This window comes from Vanessa atalanta, chromosome 2 (assembly GCF_905147765.1).
Source record: "Vanessa atalanta chromosome 2, ilVanAtal1.2, whole genome shotgun sequence".
NCBI lineage: Eukaryota > Metazoa > Arthropoda > Insecta > Lepidoptera > Nymphalidae > Vanessa > Vanessa atalanta.
Window position 1 is genome coordinate 9,699,491 of NC_061872.1, and position 23,889 is coordinate 9,723,379.

The window sequence follows — 23,889 nt, forward strand, 5'->3', positions numbered from 1 at the left end:
GGGTTATTAAGCTGTTCAGTTCGTTGGCCCGCTGTTAGGGCAACTTCAACTTTGTGGGAGCGCCTCGACTGGACGTGGGAGAACTGGATTGGTGACAACTACCTGCATTTTCCACGACGCTAAAAGAGTTCTGTATGACTAAAAGTGCATTAACTTGGCTGAATATTAATGCAGTAGCTATTCCTAGGGCCATTAAGTTACCGCCTTCCCCTCAACCGTCCGCCGGGGACTTCATTACGCTGAACATGTCATTTGCTCTAAACGCCTAGACGTTACAAGATTTCCATTTAAAATTCATTAAGCAGTAAACTATAACTACATTATAATTACACATTATTATCAATATGGAACATGGTTACAACATTATGAAATGAAATTTTAAATGAGGTTTATTTTAAAACGAATAGTCGTCGTAATCATCATAATGATATTAATAAAAATACTTTCAAAATATTTATAAATAAAAGTAACAAAATTTAGAAGATCATTTTGAATGTAGACTTTAACGCGTGCTCCTAGGGTCTACTGTGGCTTGAACAATAGTTAGCATTACTTTAAGGTCGAGTACGAAATGTTTAAGCGTCCGGCGCTACCTTTGGAATGCGCTCACAGAACGTCCGAAGCATCATCAGTATGCTGAGCACAACCAAAGCGCTTACCGACATGTGTAATGCCACCATTTACCTTGGCTAATTATACTAGAATATTAATATGATATTGAGTATCAACCTGATGGATTGCCACTTCCACCTAACTTGCTTTCTATTAAGGTGCAACTTACCTACACCATGTCCGGAAAAAGGGGAAAACTAGGCGGCATTGATGTTTTATGACGTTTTATTTCGTAATACTAAAAGGAAAAAGCGACAAGAATAACAAATACATATTTAATTAACTTAAAAAAAAAACAAGCACATGTCAATTATAATACCTATGGAGATTAAAAAGAATAATCCAATTTTAACCTTCAACCTGCATAATATGTACGGAACGGAGTATGGATATTATGTGTCAGGTAAAAACAGGAGGACTAATTACGTAGTCACTGAGCGTTTAATTATTATTTCCACCTTCGAAATAAACATTGGCATTGAACTTGCCAATAAACAAACACAAAACAGCTGTTCTTTATGCCTAGTTAAATATCTATAAAATCGTAATAAAACAAAACATTCCCATTCACTTCAGCTTTATTATTTGAGAATATTTCATGGTATTTTAAAATATGATTATTCTTTGAATGAAGCGTGCCAATAGCCAGGCCGTTTTGTTTAACCTGTTCACAGAGGATATTATCGGCATCGATGTTGTTTAGTGATTACGAATCATGACCTTGCGATCTAGGTATTGGTATCTAGCGTCTCAGTTGAATGCCAATGTCACACCTCGACAGTAACAATTATACGGTTATGTTTATACGTAACATAACTAATATGCTTTTGTCTAAGATATATATATGTTATGTTCATAATAACACGTAGTTTTTCTTAAGTTATATCAACAGGTCACTTTTTTATAAACATTAGTCATTTCAATTGCGCCGCATTACAACATCAAATTTGTCGTTCTAGTTTCAAACGTATATATTATGAATAATTCAATTTAAACCTTAAAGGCAATTTAATAACTTAACACGTTACTTTTACGTTTCGTATATACGTGCCTAGGTATTTAATTACTTGATTTCAATATACGTACATATAATCACAGTCTCGCTCATCACAACGGCGGCTTATACTGTTCATGTACTTCCCCATTTAGTCCAATTGTTTAGTCATTAAACGAGAACGGTGCTAGACACGTCCGTCGCAGTAGGAGGCTATTTTCCCCGCCGTTCTAAACAGCCCCATAGAAGAATCCGAATGCGTATGTGAACGCTTCACACAACCTATTGATTATGAAACAAAAAAGTGCGCTGAATTAATGACGGCTTTGTTTACACTGCGGTAACCTTTCACACGGTGTTCATACATTATATTTGCTTCCGTTTCGTCTTGAATACGTCGACGTCGAAGTCACACCGGAACAGAGTCGCTGGCAATCGTTTTGATCGACTATGACTCATGTCAGAGGAACGCTGGCCGTGCCTAATTAGCACTTATTACTCATCCCCTCTTTATCAGACAACAATGATGTGGTCCTCCGTGATAAGATTACTATACGGCCGATGAATCAATATAATCAAACAATAACCTTACGTAATAACACATGAACTTCTCCAGTGTCTATTTCACACAAAAGCAAAGTAATTCGTAAAAGTTAAAGATAAAACTTAAATATAATAAAAACGTGGGATTCAAGTTGAACTCATAAAAAATATATTGTAACAATCGCTTCGAACAAACGTGTTCACATTTTTTTTAACATTTTAGCATAATATTAATTAACATTGCTTATTATTTGAACTCAAATTAAAAAAAAAAAACAACATAAACAATATTTATAATAATGCATTATTTCTTGTTCTGGTCCATCGCTCTGTACCAACAAATAATAGGATAGTTTAGCCGAGACAATAGTAATCGTGATCTAAAATGCATTAGGTTCATTTTGACCGGAGATAAATCTTGATATATACTATACTTTGGATACAAAGTTCTTTAACACATAATTGCCGTTATATAAGTCAAATACTTTAAATTTTAATGCTTACACGAATTGGAACTGTATGAAATTAACCATTTCTTATGCCATTCATACGCCGTCAATATGGTATCTCTTGCTCACCATACAAATTGGTACACAGTAAAAAATAACAGCTCGAAAGTGTTCTACAGCTTTGTAAGGGTCTTGAAGAGGCTATAAAGAGCTTATTCCACTACAGTACAAGTTGATGGCTACTTACATACGTAGCAGTATTTCATCCGATAAATAAACTTTTCCTCTGTATGCTTTCCTTCACCACCATACACTCGAGGCATAATAAAAAAGTGCGGTCCCTCTGAGATTGAACAGGTTATCATCGATTTAAATCAAACTGTCAAGCAACCACTGGGACACATTTCAACAAAAAAAAAACTGTTAAGTGGGTGTTCGATACGAATTCAGTCTAGCTAAATATGTTTCAAAAAAACTTTTATATAGAAAAGTTGTGTATTATGTCATCTAAATTACGTTTTAAATAAATCTGTTGGTTACTAATATACATAAACAAGACCCGCATACGCCTGAGAGTATATACAAGTACTCATTAGTAAGTACCTGTATGAATGATTGCCTCGATCGAGAGGTGTTGAATTAGTACTGAGTTTATATAATTCGTTACGAAATACTAACAGGTGACATAATTTCATTACTAAACCAGATGTCGGCCAGTGTAAATAAAGATTGCTACACTTTTACTAGTAAATATAAGTATTACATTCTTGCATGTTATCGTTTTAAGGTTAAAGAACCTTGCTGCATTAATATGAAGTGTTATTTTTAATACCTCATTAGGTTAAACTATTTTGAAATAACATTTTGTTATCTTAGCGCTCATCGCCTTATTTAGAATGGAGTAATTTGTTCGGAGAAGGTACGATCCGTCGGATACTTTATTCTACGAAGGTCAAGAGTTAAATTCCTCGCAAACAATAATAAATTTCTTTAAAAAATGTTTTTGAAGACGAATGAAAACACTACGTCAAAATCTGTAATTTGTATATCTGGTCATCGACAGTAGGAAAGTATGTATATTATATACAAAAATAAGATAGTCTACTAATAACTTTGCAATACAAAGTAATACTGTTTTGCGGATAGAATAACAGATGAGCGGTAGTGACCTGGGTTGTACCTACCCAGGCGCGTTCCTAAAAACCCTACCACCTAAATATTAATTATATTTTGTTACTTGTATTCGAATTTCGAATCCGTAACGCATGAGGACGCAATATTATTCCCAACAGTTACATTTAACGAACTGAAACTAACTTAATGTGTATTTTATCAAATAGCATAAATGTGTTTTGTAATAGGAAAAATCATTTTGTCCGTAATGCAGTTGTACCACATTCCATCTATGCCGAGTCCTAGATAATATTTACGAGAATGTGAACATATATGGTTGTTCGTACATTGAGTCCGGATACCAATAACATTTTAAATATTCTCCGCTTACATAAAACAATGGAATGGAAAAATATCTGATTACAGTATTCCATCCTATCGATAGAGACATTAAGCGTTTTCGGTATTTGTGTACGTTCAATTTATTTAGTAGGTTGCTTTATACGTATATTCATTCGAATATATATGGCGTTATTTGGTAATTAAATTTAAATCACGGCCAACAGCTTAGACGTCCACAACGAAGTCAAATAATACTCATGTAATGTTAATAGATATATGATAGATAATAGAAAATACTGTTTTTACTAACGTAACATACATTTTATATATTATGTTTATATGTATATAAGGAGTCGGTTAATAATTTAATTTGGAATTCAGCTACTCAACATTTTGTTTTAATTAAGAGTCCAGAAAAAAAAAAAGTTGCAAACGATTAACTTTGAGCGTCAGTCCCAATTTTTAAATTCTTCTATAGTAAGTGATGATGATGATGTCCTTCCGGCTTATTTCGGCTAAGGCGGTCATTCTAAATGAAGGTTAGCCAACTCATTGAAGATGTTGTGCACACACATATGTGTATGCAAACAAGCTTTCAAAGAAATTGGGTAATAATCACTCCGAATTACTTGACAAATGGCCCAATATAGTTCTATTGGTCCGACTAGGTCCCCGCGAGGTTTTAAAGCTAGTATCTCGATATCTCCAACCTTTGAAGCTAGCTATTAGATCTACGGGGAAGTAAATAATAAACATTTTAAATGAAAATTAAATATTACAAATTATCATATTATGCAGATTGTAATAAATGCATAGTAGATAGAAAAATGGAGGTCCATCGTATTGCCCTCCGCTGTCCTGGCGCCTAATAGTGTCTACGATCGTCCACGGTAGTGTGTACGAGTACATGAACAAAATAATTGATAAAAACTCTATTTCATTGATGAATTTAGTAACGCTGACGAATAAAGCTCGCAATTCATGTGTCAATAGTTAAAGTATTAATTAAATTGAGCAAGCAATCAATCAATTCATGCGTAACGACTCACTGACATAGTTTTCGTATGGTGATCTCGTTGGAGACTTTCACAACTACCTGTAAAGAATTTTTAATGTCTCGAACCCATGCGATATGCAAAATATTGTTTGTAAAATAATAAAAATGGAAAACTCAATACATTTTCATTATTCGTTCGTTTAAACAGCGCTGACCGCTATTAAAATATAATACCGGTGACTTGTATACATTATTGCTCATTAAAAGTCGTATCGTAACCTCACTTTCTCAGCTTTCCAATACTTTTACTTATTTATAATAAGTCCCTAAGAATAGAGACGTTCTGAACTCATTATAATTTATATGCGAAATAATTATACGCGGCTTATAATAACTATGTAAATTCATGTTTGAAACACATAAAGAAAAGATTCTTTCGAAAGGAATATCTATCTAACTTAATTATTAGCATGAAATAAATCAATAGAACCGTCGAAACCGTGTGGATATTTTATCGATAACCGAATGTAAAACCAATATCCGTATTATGTCTCGGTTTCGTTTCTACGAGTGGTCGGTTGAGTCACGGCGGGCGCTAGGGTGTATTTCACCCTCACAACCGACACCCTGTGACGTCACAGTTCGTGACTCACGCCCGTCGAAAGAGCAGTCTGGGGCTAAATATTTACACGAGTGGAGCGTCTCATAGCTGAGCATGATCCTTGAACGTGACGAAGTTGATAACATCTAGGTACACTTGTGCAATGAAATAGCATTGTTTATTACACTGTGTGATAGTAGAAATGAGATTCTAAGAATATACATTTGCTACTTACTAAATTCCGACTAAGTAACATGGCAAAATATTCAATAGAAATATACAAAAGAAAAACGGGCTATTCCAGTATTCGTTGATTTCCATGTAAGATGTACAAAATAATTGTGTATTATATTCATGTATACTGGATATTCATGTATATTGGATAATTACTTCTGAGAAAGGATAGTAAAATGCAATGGTGCTTCTTTGAAATATATTATGATTTTTACTTCAAACAAGCCAACCCTTAGCTGTGCCTTAATACACGGTACATGTGGTATTTAACTAATTAACACCGTTGCGCTTTCGCCGCTTATGAATTTTTGTAAAATTACAAAGCTACTTAACAATACTATCATACGGTATCGCCAGAATAGACCCCCAAACTACCCATCCATAAGAGGCTTTGGTATTTTTTAATACGAATAATAAATGCATTTACCTTTGAGCGAGTCTATTGTTTACTTATGATGTTCGAAAATAGCTATTGTTTACAAACAGTACATGATGTTATTGTGTACATTATACATTAGCGATTGCCTTCATCCTAAACTGAATACTAAATACTGACCGCTCTATACTCTGAAGAATACTTTAGAACTGGCCATTACTAAATTTATCGAGGATTTTTGATTCAAACCCAGGCAAGCATCACTAAATTTTAGTGTTTCATTTGTGTTTGTATTTCATCTCGGGGAAGGAAAACATCGTGTCCGATAAAAAACCTGCATTTAAGAGCGCGTGATGAGCTTCAAACGCTCCTCAAATAGGAGAGAATTTATCTCATAACTGATAATTTACTTTTTTTAAATTTAAAAAATAAATATAACTCACAGCAACTGTTGGTTAATTGTATAAAAGGGTATCGAATGGAGTACAAACACAAGCTACGCACTTGAAATAATACTTGTTTGTTCAGACTCTAATCTGAACACACAGTAAAAATCTACAGTATCATCTATCCGCTGACGCATCTCAGCTCTTTAATAAAAATACTAGAATACTAAATGATTCCCTCGTCTTTTAGTTGGACGTTATGGAGAAATTGTAAAAAATACTACAATGTATGTGATGTTACGAAAGTGAAAGTACAAACAAGGGAACGATACAATGCAATATTTTTCGAGCTTAAAAAACAATAAAAGTGCCTGAATGAAGTTTTATTATTTTTATTTTGACGTTAAAACTTTTTATTAATATTTGTAAATTAATTATAAGAAAGTTTTGTTTGATCCACATGAACACCTGATTATGTTTACATTAATTTAGCGAGGTCATTATATTTAACAAAATTACCTAGATTTATATTGTCTATGGAAAAAGTTGGGAATAGAGTACAAAAAAGTCAGACCAAAACCTTTTGTTATTACCTTTAAAAGAGGTAGCCCGTAAGGTTTCCACAACTGGACAGACTTAATTTTGTTTATTAATAAAACTAAAAGCATTAACAATTTACACAAGCTAAATTAAATAAAACTGCGTACGTATAAAACGACATAGAACGTTTTCCAGTTTCCTGAGTGCTCATGTTACGTAGCTGGTTATTTATATTTTAATTTAACACATAGCAAAATTTGTGAAAGTAACTCTGTATGAGTCTGGTAAGTGGCAAAAACGGCTGAAATTCGCTAACGAGATTCAACCAGGCATTGCTCAGTCCGTTCATATCCCATAAAGGAATATCATGTGCGATGAAACAAACAAAAAATACTTAAAATTAAAAACAAGGAACTAAAATAATTCAAATACTTCTGACATTGTTTTCTTTACAAACATATACGAGAAAAAATTTATCGGCCGATTCTAGTTAACAATAAAAATGTATTTGTATTTTTCCTTACGTGCCCCTCGAGTGCTACACAGGAAAGAACTCTTCCACTAACGAGATGTTGCCAAGTCTCTCAACCATAATCTCGCTGAGAAATTGTAACGAACGTACAACTGTACTGTGTGACCTAGAATTACTATAAGACGTTCATTGGTACACCGCATTTATAGTTAAGGAATGTGTTTCACACGAAAATAAAATAAAAAACAAAATGTGTACATAGTGTCTGAAAACCATAGAAACGTGGTTAACAGAGATACGTTTTGTTTAAAAAAATGACTGCACACTTTATGACGACTCCTTCATTACAACAGGTACCCATTCTCGTCGGATCTCCCTTTTAATGCCGGGAACCTATTACGTGGGAAGAAATGCAAGGCGCGGGCGTATTGTGTCGAGTCTGGATAATGTATATAAAAACTTTTTGTCATTCTACTGCTCATTGTGTTTACAAAGGGCTCGTATCCTGTCATCAATTCTGTTCGTACGCTGAACAAAAGTAAAAATATCAAATACATGCAAAATTACGACACGACCATTGAATGAGTCAATACCAATTAGTGTCTCGCTATATTTTTCATTCATCTTCATTTACTCATTCTTTTAAAGAAATTGCACTCCTAAAGGGATCTATGATTGGATTAGTAGCCCCCATATTCCCCTAGAGACGTCAGTCGAAGGGGGACAGGTGACTTGATAGTAAATTGAGTATTATCTTGACATTCAAATAAATGAAGCTATACCCGCACGACGACTGAACGCTGCAAAGTTGAAATAAACGTGAATTTGCAGTAGTTTGCCCCATACGGTGGTACTTATCGGTTGTTCCGAGAATAATATACAATAGGAGTATAGAATGTGGCTCAGCGCGAGCCTCGAGCCATTGTTGAGACACGCGCGTTTCCGCTTTCTCGTGGAAAAATGCAAGCGCGATGTTGGAAAGTAAACGTATAAAACAATTTCGAGAATAACACATCATAATTGCCTACTTAGTTAATGTGAGTCATTGCAAGTGGCTAGTTATTTAGTTCTACCGATTTATTAAACATTTTCATCGAACAAGTTTCTAGAATATTCCGAGAAAAAGATGAATCCTCTAATTCGAAACCGTATTCACGCACTCGTTACTATTACTGAAAACGAAATTAAACAGTAGGACGTCAAAACTTGTTTGTCATCAAAACAGTGGTATAATATCGTACCTGCTTTGTAATGCAGTAGCAATACGTATCACGATCACAATTCAATCACGATCTCAAGGCAACACGTTTTGAATAGCTGTTGGTCATTATTGTGTTACAGCGATCATTCGAAAGTTAGGAAGACATATAAGAATTAACAATTTTATACGTAGTTACACAATTGTGGTACTGTCTGTTGTTTTCGGTGTGAGATCAATTTAGCGCTGCTACGTAATAGCAATAAGCAATAACTTGCTCACTAGGTCGTATTCGTATGTTACGGAGATTGAAAGATTGTTATTGATAGTTGAAACGAATATAATGGATACAATAGGATTGTTTTTTATGCTCATCTATAGCTACAGAAATAGGTTTGGACATTTGGCAGCATTGGCCGAGGCGGCAGACGGGCGCCGTACGATTACAAGAGGCTACTGTTCTATACTTCTCAATGTGAACTGTGTGTGACTACATTTACCCTTCGGTCGATCAACCACGACCTCCACTCAAATGCGTCATTCGGTTTTCGGATTAAACGTGAATTTCCTACTACGTTGCAGTGCAACGGTAATTATCACCGTCCAAAAATACTCTAACAATTCTAATTAAATTTTATGTGTGTTGGTACTATTATGTATAATATAAAATATTCGATCATATTATCCTTCGTATTTATTTTATAAAACTGAGTTTAAAAATTAAGTATCGGTATTTCCATTATGATTCATATTTGTACTTCAATTATCATTCTGCGATACGAACTTTTTGTTATTATAAAGTATGTTTCAATGTATCTTAGAATTTATATATATCAAATAATTCCGATGCATAAATAAATACGGAAAAAAATTTCGGGCCGCCTACCTAATGCTATCCAAAATTTATAAATAGTTTTTTATAAACGTTGCGCTCGTTTAATTAGCTGGGCTTATAAGCAAATACACACATTTTTAATTTAAAAGAAATATAATAAAGTGCTAAAAATGTAAAGAGTATTGAGGCATTAACGATTATTATATGAAAACGTAGGTAATATTTTTTTATAAACTTTATTTGATAAGAGGAATCGTATTAAGATAAAAATGGAGTTTTCACGTTTGACTTTAGAGGAAACAATAAAATAAATGTTGACACTAAAATCAACGAATTAAAGGAAAAGATTCATATAAATTACAAGAACCTAAATAGGTATAGGAACGTATATGTATTAGTTATAAATGAATATAGTAGTAAGTGACCTACTAGTAAATAAATACATTTAACAAACAACTAAGACAATTTAAAGACACCTATTCAAACGCAAGGCTAATTTAGCATTGCATTACTTAAACGTTATAAACGAGCAATTCATTTCTTACATTCCAATTATGAATTGGTATTTAATTCGATGTAAGGTAAAAGAAGAAGGAATACGGGCTCATAAGCAATGCATTTGAAATGTTCCATCAAGGAATATGTTTGAACAATGGGAGCGAGCAGCAGATGTGCATAATTTCACAGTTGAGTGGAAGCGGTAGTGGAACCGGTCAGTGGGGTCGACCGCAGCAGGTGTAAGCGTCTCTCGTAATAATGATTACACCAGGGATCTCAAAACCACAGCCTGCGGGCCGATAGTGTACACAGAATTCCATAACTTCAACATGACGACTAAGTAATTAAACTACTCGGAAGATAATTATTAATGAATACCCAAAACACTCATATGTCCGTGTACTCTGAAACAATAAATAAACGTGCATACGACTAATGAAACTGCCAATTGTAACCACATATATAGATTTAATTGTTACTTTTTTTTTAATAATCGACAATTTCGTAGGTTCTTACTAGGGAGATATTTCACAGACAGTAGTATTAAGACTATTAAGCTCAATATAATGTTAGTAAAACCGAATGTATGTAGCAACACAAAAAAACGTGTTGTGTATCGCATCTTTTTAACTTATTTTTATATCAGCATCATCTATGCATATAAAAATAAACTACATGATGGTAACTAATGTGTTCATAGGCCAAACTAATCCAAATAAATTCTTACATTATCGATGCTTTGCAAACCATGGAATAGAATACGTTATGCCCCGTGTGTACGTAATTTCGCTGGCTTACTTACTCTTAAAACCGGAACAAAGCAATACAAAATATTACAGCATAGCGTTAGAATAACTGGTATACGAGTGCTATATTTCCTGACTGATCTATAACACATAAACACTTAATCAGCTAGCTAACTAAAAATACAGAAAATATTTATAATAAGAACGTCAAGACAATGTTATCGAAATATAATCAACCGCTTATGAAACTTCGAAGCATTTATTGTCTTAATTGTATATAATTCAAATATATACAATGAAGTCATTATACGCATGACGTCAGCGTTGCTGAAGCTGAAAATCCACTTTGTTATTTCGGTTTGTAGCGGCCACTAATATGATGACTGAACTAGCAAAAACGTACGGTATTTCAAGTGGCGCCTTAGAATAGAATGATCGACAATAAAAAGCGCATAACATCTAGAAATCTCAAACAAAGAGCTGTTGATGGACTAAGCTAGTTAATTTTTAACTCTGGTATATATTAATATCATAAATGCAAAAGTAGTTCGTTCTGTCTGTCAACACTGTCTTAATCGCTGAATCAAATTCACACACCGAAAAAGCTATTTAAAAAAAAAGATAATGAATCTAACACTTATTTCTTTAAATAAAATTTACTTTTACTCGCGTCATCTGAAAATAAATCAACAAGTCATTTTATATATTTGCGTCGATCAAGGTTCAACTTAAATCTTAAGACAACCTCTGGGTAAGCGTTCATCGGAGACCGTTGAAGTTTATTTTAATTCGAATTCAACAAAAAAAAAAAGCATAAGAGAGGCCAGTGAAATTGATGAGCACGAGTGCATTAACCCATCGGTACCTGAAACTAAATGCGTACCGGCTCCCAAACTCCGAGCCACTGACAGATACGAGTGTAAACAAATCCGATGAAAAAAGACGGAATTTATTTACGGAGCCGTAAGTTTTATCCGCCACAATCAATTCGCAATAAAAAACTACAACGGATGGCAAAAACAATGGCACGAGATGGAAATAAGTTTCAAAAGAAATATCAACTGTTGCATTTTGCGTTGCGAACACTTTGTAAAGTTCGTTTTGGCTTATTCACCAAGCAGAAAAACTGAACAGTATTTAACCTTACGATGATATTACCGTCATAATATTGCTATACGAGAAACAATTTATACCATAACAATAACTAACAAAATATCTTGCATTGCATTTAATTACAAATTCACGCAATACTGGTTTACATGAGAACACAGTATAACCCTTGAAGTAGAGTAAATTATTTTATCATTTATTATTCACTAGCTACTCGTCCCTGCTTTACGAGGATACAATTACGATATTTATACAAGTTGTACGAATATATATATAAAAATAAATTGGCTAAGATGAAATTTGTAATTCTCGGCTACTATAATACTATAATATTCATGTATTTCATCCCTCCTCTTAAACCAGTCTGTTTATTGATGAAAAACCAATTAAAACGTTGCATAGTTTAAAATATCTAAGCAGCGACTTTATTTTAAACTATGTAGATATATGTACATATCACAATCAATTACAGATTGTAATCAAAAAACAAACAATATTCCTCATTTTCCGGAGTGTATTTATTTCTCTCTGTTTTTAACGTTGAAGAAATGCAAAATATTTATTATACCAATATTGGTTATCTATCTCTTTGCATTCAAAATTCAAATGTTACCTTTGTTGGTATCTTTAATAAAATATAATTATTTAAATAATAAACAGTATGATTGTTAAACCCTCTGTAACAGACTGAAATGATCAATAATTGCGTATTACTTCGAACAGAGACGTTTCGTATTGACAAGATTTTGATTCAATCACGAATTTAGTCACGAACCAATCACATATACGTGACGCTATGAACGTCTGGAAGGTATGACGTGTGAACATTGTTATGAGGTTATGGACTCACGTTCAAATATGTATGTTAATTTCATTATTAATAGAAGTATGAAAGCATACATACAAAGAATTAGGAGTTGATTTTACTGGATATAAATGAAGTAAATTACAGCCATTTTATGTTCCACTGATTGAACAAGGACTATTCACTTATTAAGAAAGTTTCGTGCTTTATTCTCCACGCTGTTCCTGCACATATGAAATACTCGTATAGACAATCAGAATTGTATACAAACATTAGTAATGGTAATGGTAATTGTATCAAGCAACGATTTTCGTTAAGATCCACTTGTTCTATGCTCCTAACTAAAGCCTTCTTCATTTTATCAGATATACATATCGATGAACGATAACTGTGTAAAGTGATCTAGAAGCATCGATGCAATTGCTCTGCAGTCAGTCATTCAAGCTTTCAACGTAACGTGGCTCCATCAAGCGTCGCTCTAACCATTCATCCCGGCTGTGAATCACAAAACGAAGCGAATGCACTTGTGTTGTTAACAGGTGACGCATTCAATAGTAACTTGTATGAGGGGAAAACTTCTCATTCTATATTTGCACGTTTATTTTGAGGGGGATACGAGTGCCGAAAATGGCGGATGTAGTCGACTCCAGCAAAAAAAAAGTATTACTCGGATTTTTTAATCACGCGTAAGTTGATACACAGACTTGTATATGTAGGTGATAAAAGGTTAGTGAAGCCTTTTCAAATTCCTTTCACACTCGAAGCCTTGACTTGTTATTCCGATAAACAGCTGCGCGAAAAAATACACCTATTAATTTGATTTGCAACAGTTAGATAGCGTAATTCGTTTACGAATACGCAATTGTGAATTGCTTAAATTTCGTTTAATGACTTTGGAGATACAAGAACGAAAACAAACAAATTGACCTGTCGTCATTACACCATTTCATTGCAGTATCTATTAGCGTTAACATTATTAAACAGTCCGTCGCTATCCATTCGTGACGATTATGTAGGTAATCTCACTTAATATCGAAGTGAGCACATAAAAATGACTATAATAAACGGAACGAAAGCGGGCGAGCAGCGAAGACTTAGCGAGTGAAGCGCGACACATCACCCACTTGCCAAAGGTCCGGTCCGAGCGTGCAACTCACGCTGACACTTTCGCTGCTCAACACTCGAATAAAGCCAAATGCCACTAACCTCGTAACAGTTTATATATGCATGAAAATATATCTAGAGAAAGAATGGTGTGAACTCCGTGACTACATAGTGATTGAGAGAATTCCGTTTTTGTATGAACAATAAAAATCTGCAGTAGCCATTTTAAACATATAATTCAAAACATTATACTTTTAAAATAACAAAAAAACTTAGTATTTTGACAAAACAAAATGTTGTTTGTTTATTAATGTCAATAGTAAATCAATTCGTGGTCTTATCTATACTAAGAATATAAATGCAAAGGTAACTCTGTCTGTTGCTCTTTCAAGACCAATCCACTAAACCGAATTTGATGAAATTTGTTATGAAGCAAGTTTTGGTATAAACAAGGAATTATATAGACTACTTTTTATGCCTCAAACTCGAGCGAAGCCGAAGGCAACTACTGGTTATCCATAGATTTATGTAAGTCTTATGTTTGCGCTTACTTGTATGCGATAAAATGACTAGCATTTTAAAAACATGTACAGTTTTATCTTTAGCTAAGACACAAAGTATAAAATAGTGAAGCTACGTTTTACTTTTTCGGCACATGAATAAATAAAACGTCGGTTACATTCAAAAGTTTAAAATTAATATTTAAGTTGGAAAAAAAAACACAATTAGATAAGAATCTTTATAGCGTTTGCTCGTGTGAATACAAATGTAATCAACCGTCAAAACGATCTCTTACTACCGAGGCCTTGAGATGTTGAGGAATATTCTAAGATGACATGCGGAAAACCTGACTATTTTGACATAAGCCATTACGTGCGGTTAAATGCGTTTGAAGATCTCACTACTTGGAAATTATTCCTGCTTAACGTTAATCTGATGAAATTATTACTTTAATTAAAAACTATTAAGTTAATAGAGAGTTTCCACTGAAATATTCGGTAATTACTGAATACACAATCTTTAGACATAAACTTGAATTTAAATAAGCAATTTTGAATAAAAACCTAACGTCAATCTGATACAGATAGGCTATTCTGTAAAAAGAAACTAAGCTCACCACATAACATGAGCTTGTCACAAATGTGATATGCGACATTGACCATAATAATTATAAAATATACACGATACACGTATCAAAATGGCGTATCACTGTAAGACGATTGTCAATATTTTACTAGTGAGATACTAAGTGATTTATTGCAGAATCGCACTACTCTACGCGTGTTGACAACACAGAACTCGCCAATTTCGCCATTGTGGACACTTCGAGGCTTCCAATATTATTATTAGTACTATTTTAATAGGATTTAATATTTATATTAGCAATTAATCCACTGTTGATATTTTATAAAATAAATATTGTTAGTATTGATTGTCGATGGTGTTGTTTGTCATTGAGATTTGCGTAATGTAACGGATAAAAATCAGCTTAGATAAGGTGTTGTTAATAAATAAGTATTAAGCGATGCCGATAGCTATAGATATACACGATAGATTTATCTTCAATGTTCCTATCTTATAAGCTCATGCCTTATCTAAAATGAAACGTACATTCTCACGACCGATCCTTTCAGATACATTTATACATGAAGCGTTTAAACTGTAAACATTACTCTTTTAACATAATTTAAATGCGTTTTCATCGATACGTTTCGTAAAATAAAATACCACAAGATATAAAAATATACATCCTTACTAATATTATAAAGGTGATATCCATTCGGTACACTTTCTCTCTCAAAAACTACTGAATGGATTTAAATGAAACTTTACAATTATATAGCTTATACATCAGAATAACACACAGGCTATAATTTATAAAGTTATTGTGTGAATAATACCTGACAGCATCTAAAACCCGAGCGAAGCCGGGCAAAAAATAGTCAATAATTAAATTATCAATTCAAACATATTCTGTACAAGACAATGATAAACCCCTTCAAGTTATTATTTTATTTTCGCAGAATATTTGCAGAGCATACAGCCGTCAAGACGTTCTGAGAAAAGTACAAAAGAATAAAACTGATATGACATATTTCATTATCAAAGTACAAAGTGTATAGCGCTCGTAAAAGTTAGTTCTTTAATAAATTTCAAATGTTGTGATATTAAGCAATTTACATTAATCAATCCATTAAATTATAACAATTATATGAGAACATAATAGTAGAAACTCGACTAGTACGCTATCGAAACGACATTCTATGTTGATTGAAAATATGCAAACGACCTTCGCTGTTAAATCAGCTTCAACATTGGCACAACATACCAACGCCGATGTCTGCGTTCAACACGATATATCACAGTTGAATTTTCTCATTTAAAAGGAATAATAATATAACGATGTGTCCAAAATAAAAATGACAATGAAACTCGCAAAAAAGTTAACCCAATTGCAGCGTAAATATTCTGCAGTGAACGTTCAATTGCCCTGAACAAAAAGTAAATTTATGCATCAAGTGTTTACGAATAAAGTGGAAAATTATGTTAACAACATTATTTGACACCAATATGCTATATTCGTCTAGACGTCGTCGTGTAGTTTTAACAAATATCTTTTTTTGTAGTAGAAAATCATTTTCATCAGATTTATATAATTGACTTATCCTGTTTGACTTTACTTATATGGTTTTATTTAACTTGATGTTGGTAAAACGGGTTTACACTTAATTGAATAATCGGATAAACACAATAATTGTTAATAATATTGAAAACATCAATATAGTGTGTAATTTTTTTTTGCTCACCAACAATCGTTCTCTCTGCACTTCCTTAGCTGGTAAATAAGTTCGACGTTAAGGTCGTTTTTTATAAAATATATTTGCTGTTGAACAACAACATACAGTTTATCGTTTACAAAAAAATGTGTTAGTATTTTAAAGTCGTCGACTTTCTTGGCAAGTGAATAACCTCGAACTTGAACGTGCCTTACTTCTAACGTATGTAAACAGACGATCTGACGAACAAATTTCTAACGAAGCTCGCTTCCGCCTTCGGGCCGACCAACACGTGCCAAACGGAACCCGGCCGCTATACACATAAACACTTAGACTAATAGTAACATAAACCAGAATCAATAACCACATTTAATTTTAACATTTCGAAAACATATCCCGTAACAATTACAACCACGAACGGACTTCGAACGAACATCATATCGATGTTGTTCGACAGATTTACGAACAGATCGTAAAATATATTAACGATACATATCCTCTCAAACATTTGGGGTTTGTTTATACTTGACCCGAATTCAGAAGATTGAGTGTGTCCGTTGTTTGAGATCAGGAATATATCGTCTTCGACATTATTACTAATATTTTAATTGTTGTCATTTCTCAACCTTTAATTTTTATTCAATCTGAAACAAAAATGCCGTGAATTTTATACCATTTTAAAAATCCTTACAAATTGGGTCTAGGTTTACCCGAAAATATTGTTTAAATATAAATTACATCACATTATTTAAAAAAAAAAACGACATTCGGAATATAATATACTTTTACCACAAGTAAAGTATAGTCAAGTAAGTATGTAACTCGATAATCTTATATGCTAGTTGCAAGACTGTAATATTAGCTCAGGTATATAGCTACGTGGACCGATAAATATGATTAACCTATCTAGTTGGTTCACATGTCATTTAAGACTTCCTGTTATGAACCACTAAGAAATGCTTTAGTAACGGTACCTAAGATTTTTTGAACTCATCTATACGTCCATAATTGTTCTGTTTACGAGAGACTATTTAAAGCATTGTCCTAATAAATGAAGATCTGTCTTAGATATTTCTTAAATCTGTTATGTATGTATAAAAAATGATTGTTTTAGACATAGCTAATTTTAAATAGAGATAGTAATTATCGTGTAAAAATGTTCATAGAATTAATATAAGCATGCATATGAATTATTCTCGTTTATTTATTTATTGATATATATTTTTTGCAATGTTAACAAATGATTCCCATTGATTACAGCTTTTTGCTTTTTTTTGTCTGGCATTGACCTTCTGTTATAGATTTCTTTAAAGCTGAGCGTGAAAGTAATCTTAAATCGGCAATCTGTGCAAATTACACAATATCTTATCTATACTTTAAATTAATAACGCTTATTATAAAAAAGTAGATATTTCATCTAATTAAAGACATGATACACACATCAAATTAATCCGTGGTCTTCAATAGATTATTCGTTTTCAACAATGAATTACATTTTAAATGCTAGTCTTGATGCTATTACGCCGATGTCATTACTAGGCTCGCTGTTATTTTGTATCAAAAATATGCAGACCGGAAACACGCCCAAAATATAAACATTCAAACGTACTGTAGATCCACGGGGCGACGACAAAAAAACTACGCATACGCTTTTCAGTTTTTATGCAACGCTGCCTGCGATACACCTGAAAGCTTTTTTAAAACATCTGATATTTTTTATTTCTTACCTCAACGCTAACGAGGCGTTCAAATTTTCAAGTTTTAACTCCTGTTTCTTTTCTCAGAATAGCAACACAGGTACATACAAATAAATAGCATATAAACGCGAAAATTATTTTTTGTTTGTTTGTTACGCTTTCACTTTACGTTCTTAACTACTAAACCAATTATAATTAAATTATATTTGTTAAAATATTCATTTCAGAGGTAACACCGATCAACCGCGCACACATAACGCCCCCCTCCCCCTCCACACGCACACAGACGAAGCCGCAGGCGGAAAGTTTTATCATCCTTTAAACAATATAAGTCGACTTGGTTTAGTAAATTACATTTGCGAACGGCGACTACAGATGGCTCAACAGTCTCGACATATCAAACACGCTCGTTACATTTGGTTACACTTTCTCTTCAAGCTCAGAACTTCACATTTTTTATTGCTTTCATAAGAGTAAATTCCTTAGCCTTCGTCTTATTTAAAAAAAGAATTTGAGTCCTTACATCAACCTGTTTTACGAAGGCTGGTATTATTTTGACAAAAATAATGTCTGACGGAATCTGTATTGTTGCTGGTTCTAATTCCGTAGAATTAGAACCAGCACAATACAGATTTAATTTGGAATCATCGTAACCTTAATTGAACAACACAAAATCGTAAGGATTTACTAAATTACCGAGGCGATGTGTAGGCGATGAATGGACCGGTCTATTTAGCAGTATACCATGCCTTTATATGAAAGACCGTGGTCGACCGTTGACTAGTACCTACTTTATTTAAAAAAAAACATGTCTTGGGTGATAGTGTTTTCAAATAAATCGAATACGGATAAGAATGTTTTGTTCCACGTCATTTTTTTTATATATGTACATTTAAACATTTTAAAAGGCATACTTACGTAAAAATTTTTTACTAGCTTGCAATATAATGTTCCTTAGAGTTACCTCAATAGTTAACCATAAGAAAATATAATAGATCTTGATATTAATACTAGTGTATATCGAGTTTTACAAATGCTGGTACGCTGCGTAGGATGGCGTAGGACGGTGGCGGATCGCGAAGCAAAGTTACATTTAACAAGCGTTTAGGGATACTCAAAAATAGCCCAAGACACCGCTTTATTACCGCTTAAAGTTATAAAATATTAAAAGTGATTTGCAACCTTATGGTTATGATTGAAGCGTCTAATATTGTATGTACAATTAAATATTCGACGCCATTTTATTTTATACGGCTTGTTGTGTTCTGGTTAAACCGGTTTTGCGCTGAAGTCCACGAATGGACCTGCTGCCGCTCGCCAAATGAGGCGCAAGCCTGCATTGCAAATAATGGCAACCCGTGCTGGACGGATGCCAAACTATAAGAAAGAATACTTAAGCTGGAAGGAATACTTGCCTGTAAATAGGTATATGTATACATTTTATAAGAATATCGTGCCACATTTTATATGTAAAAATGCAGGATTTCTTTTTATTTTCGATTACTATGCATCACGAAAATATATGTTATTTTAATGTAAATGAAGTATGACAGTACCATAATACTGTCAAGCAAACAATAAAGGTGCGGCAACAATCAAAATGTTTTGTAGCTACGGGCCAAAGGTCACGCCTAAGGTAATACAATCTGAGACTAGGTATAACCTAATTAGATGAAAGCATTCAGTCGCTCCCACTTTGCAGACACTTATTTATCATTATTGACCAACAAAGAGGAAACGTCCAATATTAACGAATATCGGTAGACGGAAAAGGAAAATGAATAGTTAAATATCAATATCAATTATACATAAAACAAACAGAAATCAATACTGACACTTTGCGGTCGGAGAAACTATTGCGTATTTCATTAAACAGTTATGACGTTGTTCTTTGAAAAAATATTAAGATACAAAGCAGAAAATATTAATTTAGCAATGATATCATCGCGTTACAAGGAACCCATTGCGGATCGAGCCTTTTTTCTATTCGCATAGAATTCCTGAGGCAAGACTTTAGGACGTGGGCTAACACATGTGGTTTATAAATATTCATATCAAATGGCATAGTGTTTAAGTATTTGATAACTGGTGTCACAGACGCGTGTGGTAGTACTAGGTTTCAATGAACTACAAAAATACTATTTTACGTCCAACATATACGAACAAATGCGTGATGCTTTAGTAGCGTATTAAGTAGTATTCACCTTAAAACAAATTACAATATCAACAATAGTATCTCTTATTGTAACCGTATAGAAAATGTACATATAAAAACAGGTCCTATTAAATTTGAGCACTTCATTTTTCTTAAATTCGCTTAATCATCGGTTTTAAGTATAGCACGACGTAGCATAAACTGGGAAAGTTATCTGAATAACGGTATTTGAACATATCTAGCAGCTGTTAGAAATAATTAAATGTACATACATCATTACACAGCCGCGGCAACTAATGCATAAATCGCCATCTAGTTTTGCTGATAGTTAAAAATCGAGTATGATAAATGTTTTAACCGTTATTATTATTTCTTCGTAATCAAAAATTGCAACTTCCACGTACTAAACCAGCCTAAGAAAACAAACTCAGTTCTAACTAACTAAGAAAAACGTTTGGCGTCTCATAGTTATTATCATGGATCACGGTGCCTATCCAACTATGGCGGGTTTCCAGGTCGCGGTTACAAAACGCTAAGCGAACTAGTTCACGGACGGCCTAAGATAATTCAATTGTGTGACACCTGCTTTTAATATTTAATTGTTAGCGAACAAACAGAGCAATAATTTTAATTGTTACAGGATAAATAATAAATGTCATACTTTACGTGATGTTATGTTTATACCGGTTTTCGAAAACTGTGTTTTACTGACCGTGATTACGTCATACTTTATTTCGATCTACGCTAATGTATTCTCAATCTTTACAAGTGCACAGCTGCGCGTGCGTGCAGTAAATAAAAGTTTATGCATTTACCGTATTACATTTCATACTATTTAATGATAGGTTATTTATATCTAACGGCATATAGGTAACAGATAGGCTCATTTCACAACAAGTAAGTAGAATGAGGAATGCGGACTGGCCGTAGTAATCGGCCTTGCATCTTGCCAACTGACCATTCACACTCTAGTTTTAGTATGAATGCAACATTACTTATTCTATAATATTTCATAAACACAACAACTACATACAAAAGGGCGTTGACCTGAAACAGTCAAAAAGTCGAGTTTTTAATTGGAACGATGTAAATAGAATTTGAGATAAATTAGTAGAGCAACATGTTTACGCGTCCGAACATCGCTAAAACATTGGGAAGATTTCGGTGACATTATTATTATTTCCAGAAATGTTTTCCAAATATATTGAAGTACGTGAATACTCTGTAATAAAATATTAGTTTTATTCTACACGTTTCATTTGTAAATTTCTGTTACTTCTAATGCATTGATTGATTCCTTGCTGATTCGCGAAAAAATCGAATCCGATCGACATAGTAATGTCACCTTAAGATTGCTAGTCTTAAGACAAGCATGTTGTATATTATGAGATATATAAGCTAATTATGTTAACGTAAGTAGAAAGAAAGGGCGATTACTTATAATACTGTTAGAGATTGTTAATTGGTGTATTTCAAAAATGTCTACAAAAATAAATTGGAAGTAATTAAATAATTGACTATAACTTTTGCTTGCCTTATCATGTAAATATTAACTATTAACATCTTTAAAAAATAATGTATTGAGGCTAATGGATTTATTCAAAACTATTAAGAGTTTCCAAGAAATTTACCAGGCTTAACTAGTGGGATTTATTAAAATATTTTAGTAGATAAACCTAATAAAGAATAAAAATCAGATTGTTTAACTACACTGAAATTAATCTTAGCTATTTTCTATCTAGCTATCTTCAGTGAAATAAATTTTCTCATAAATTGCTTTAAAGAAATTATAAAATATTTATGTTTTTATTAATAAATGGTTAAATTGCAAAATCTATTGTTTGCAATTATAGAATACACACCAATGAGTCGTGGTTTCGTTGATAAAATTTAAACATTTTAAGTTTAGATTTTAGATGAAGATAAAAAAAATCCTAAGATTTTAATTGATTTCTTTATAAATGGTTAATTATTTTACTTTTTACAGTTACTATTTATAGGCAGACTGTTTGAAATGAACACTTATTTATCTACTGATTGTTTTCATTCACCAATGAATGAATAATGAAACAGTTCTGTTCTAATTGTTATGAAGATAGACCTAAATATTTCTATGAATGGAATTGAAATTGATTACTACGATCCCAACGTCTATCTTGCACATCTAAAATAAATAAAAAATATTGTTACTTATCATTACAACACACATCTAGATAAATATACAAAACTAAAGAGATTTTTTTACTTTTTGTGTCAATTTACCAAATTGACACAAAGGTTTAAAAAAAATGTATTAGAAAATCAATTTGTGACAGGTTGTAGGGCCTATCTAACACCGCATTACGACCTACAGGGGTGGAGCAGTAACATATAACGAGGGAGAAACTGCACAGTGATCTGTGTAGTTTTAGTAACATTTTAAGTTGTTTTATACAATATCATTATGTAATCCAAAGTGCTTTTTTTTATTAAATGAATTATTCAATGCCCTGTACGACTGTTAACCGATTATTACATGTTCCGTAAGAATATGATTTAAATGGTTATTATTTGATTTATCTACTTACATAATAACATATAAATGTTTACATGCTCAGGTGAGGTAGAATACCAAAAATAAAATGTTTCTCATGTAAAGCATTTATTAGATAAAAAAATATATATTATATCAAAATAAAATACTTTTATTTCCATTCTGTAAAAACTGGTACATTCCTTCATAAGGAAAAACATATCCTTAGTGAGGTGTGTTCTGAGCATTGAATTCAATAAATAATTTAAAACCAAATTTAAATAATTACCTAATTAAGTTTAAGTAATAAAGAGTCAATGTGTTTATTATATTTAATTATATAAGTCTAAACTAATTTCTAAGAAAAGCAAGATTACTTATGATTTAAAATTATATGTTATGTATTACTGCATAAATCAACTGTTGAATAATATATTTAATTTAAAAATTTGATTTAAATTGTCTACAAATTACTTCAATAAATTATGTCATACATTCTAAAAATGATTGCTCTTTATTAACATTCAGACAGTTAATATATTAATTAACATTCAAAAAATATATTAATGAATATTCAAAGTAAACTTTTCACTTTTTATTAAGATCTTGAAGTAGGTAGGAATTAATGCCTACTTTACTAATGGCTGTGTCTAGAAGTTTTAATTTTATAAAACGGGTTGCTTAATTTTTGCGTAAAGGATATTAACCACTTGTACTGTACATGAAAGTGCTTAGTCTAAATATACGTAGTTACCTACTAAGTAAAGAAGTATGATATAAAGTTAATCAACTT

At 32.7% G+C, this 23,889-nt stretch overlaps 1 protein-coding gene across 3 annotated transcripts in view; it reads right to left on the minus strand.

The window, feature by feature from the left end:
- LOC125070411 (formin-binding protein 1-like) overlaps window positions 1-23,889 on the minus strand; it is a 42,393-nt gene that overhangs the window by 18,124 nt on the left and 380 nt on the right. The window lies entirely within an intron of this gene.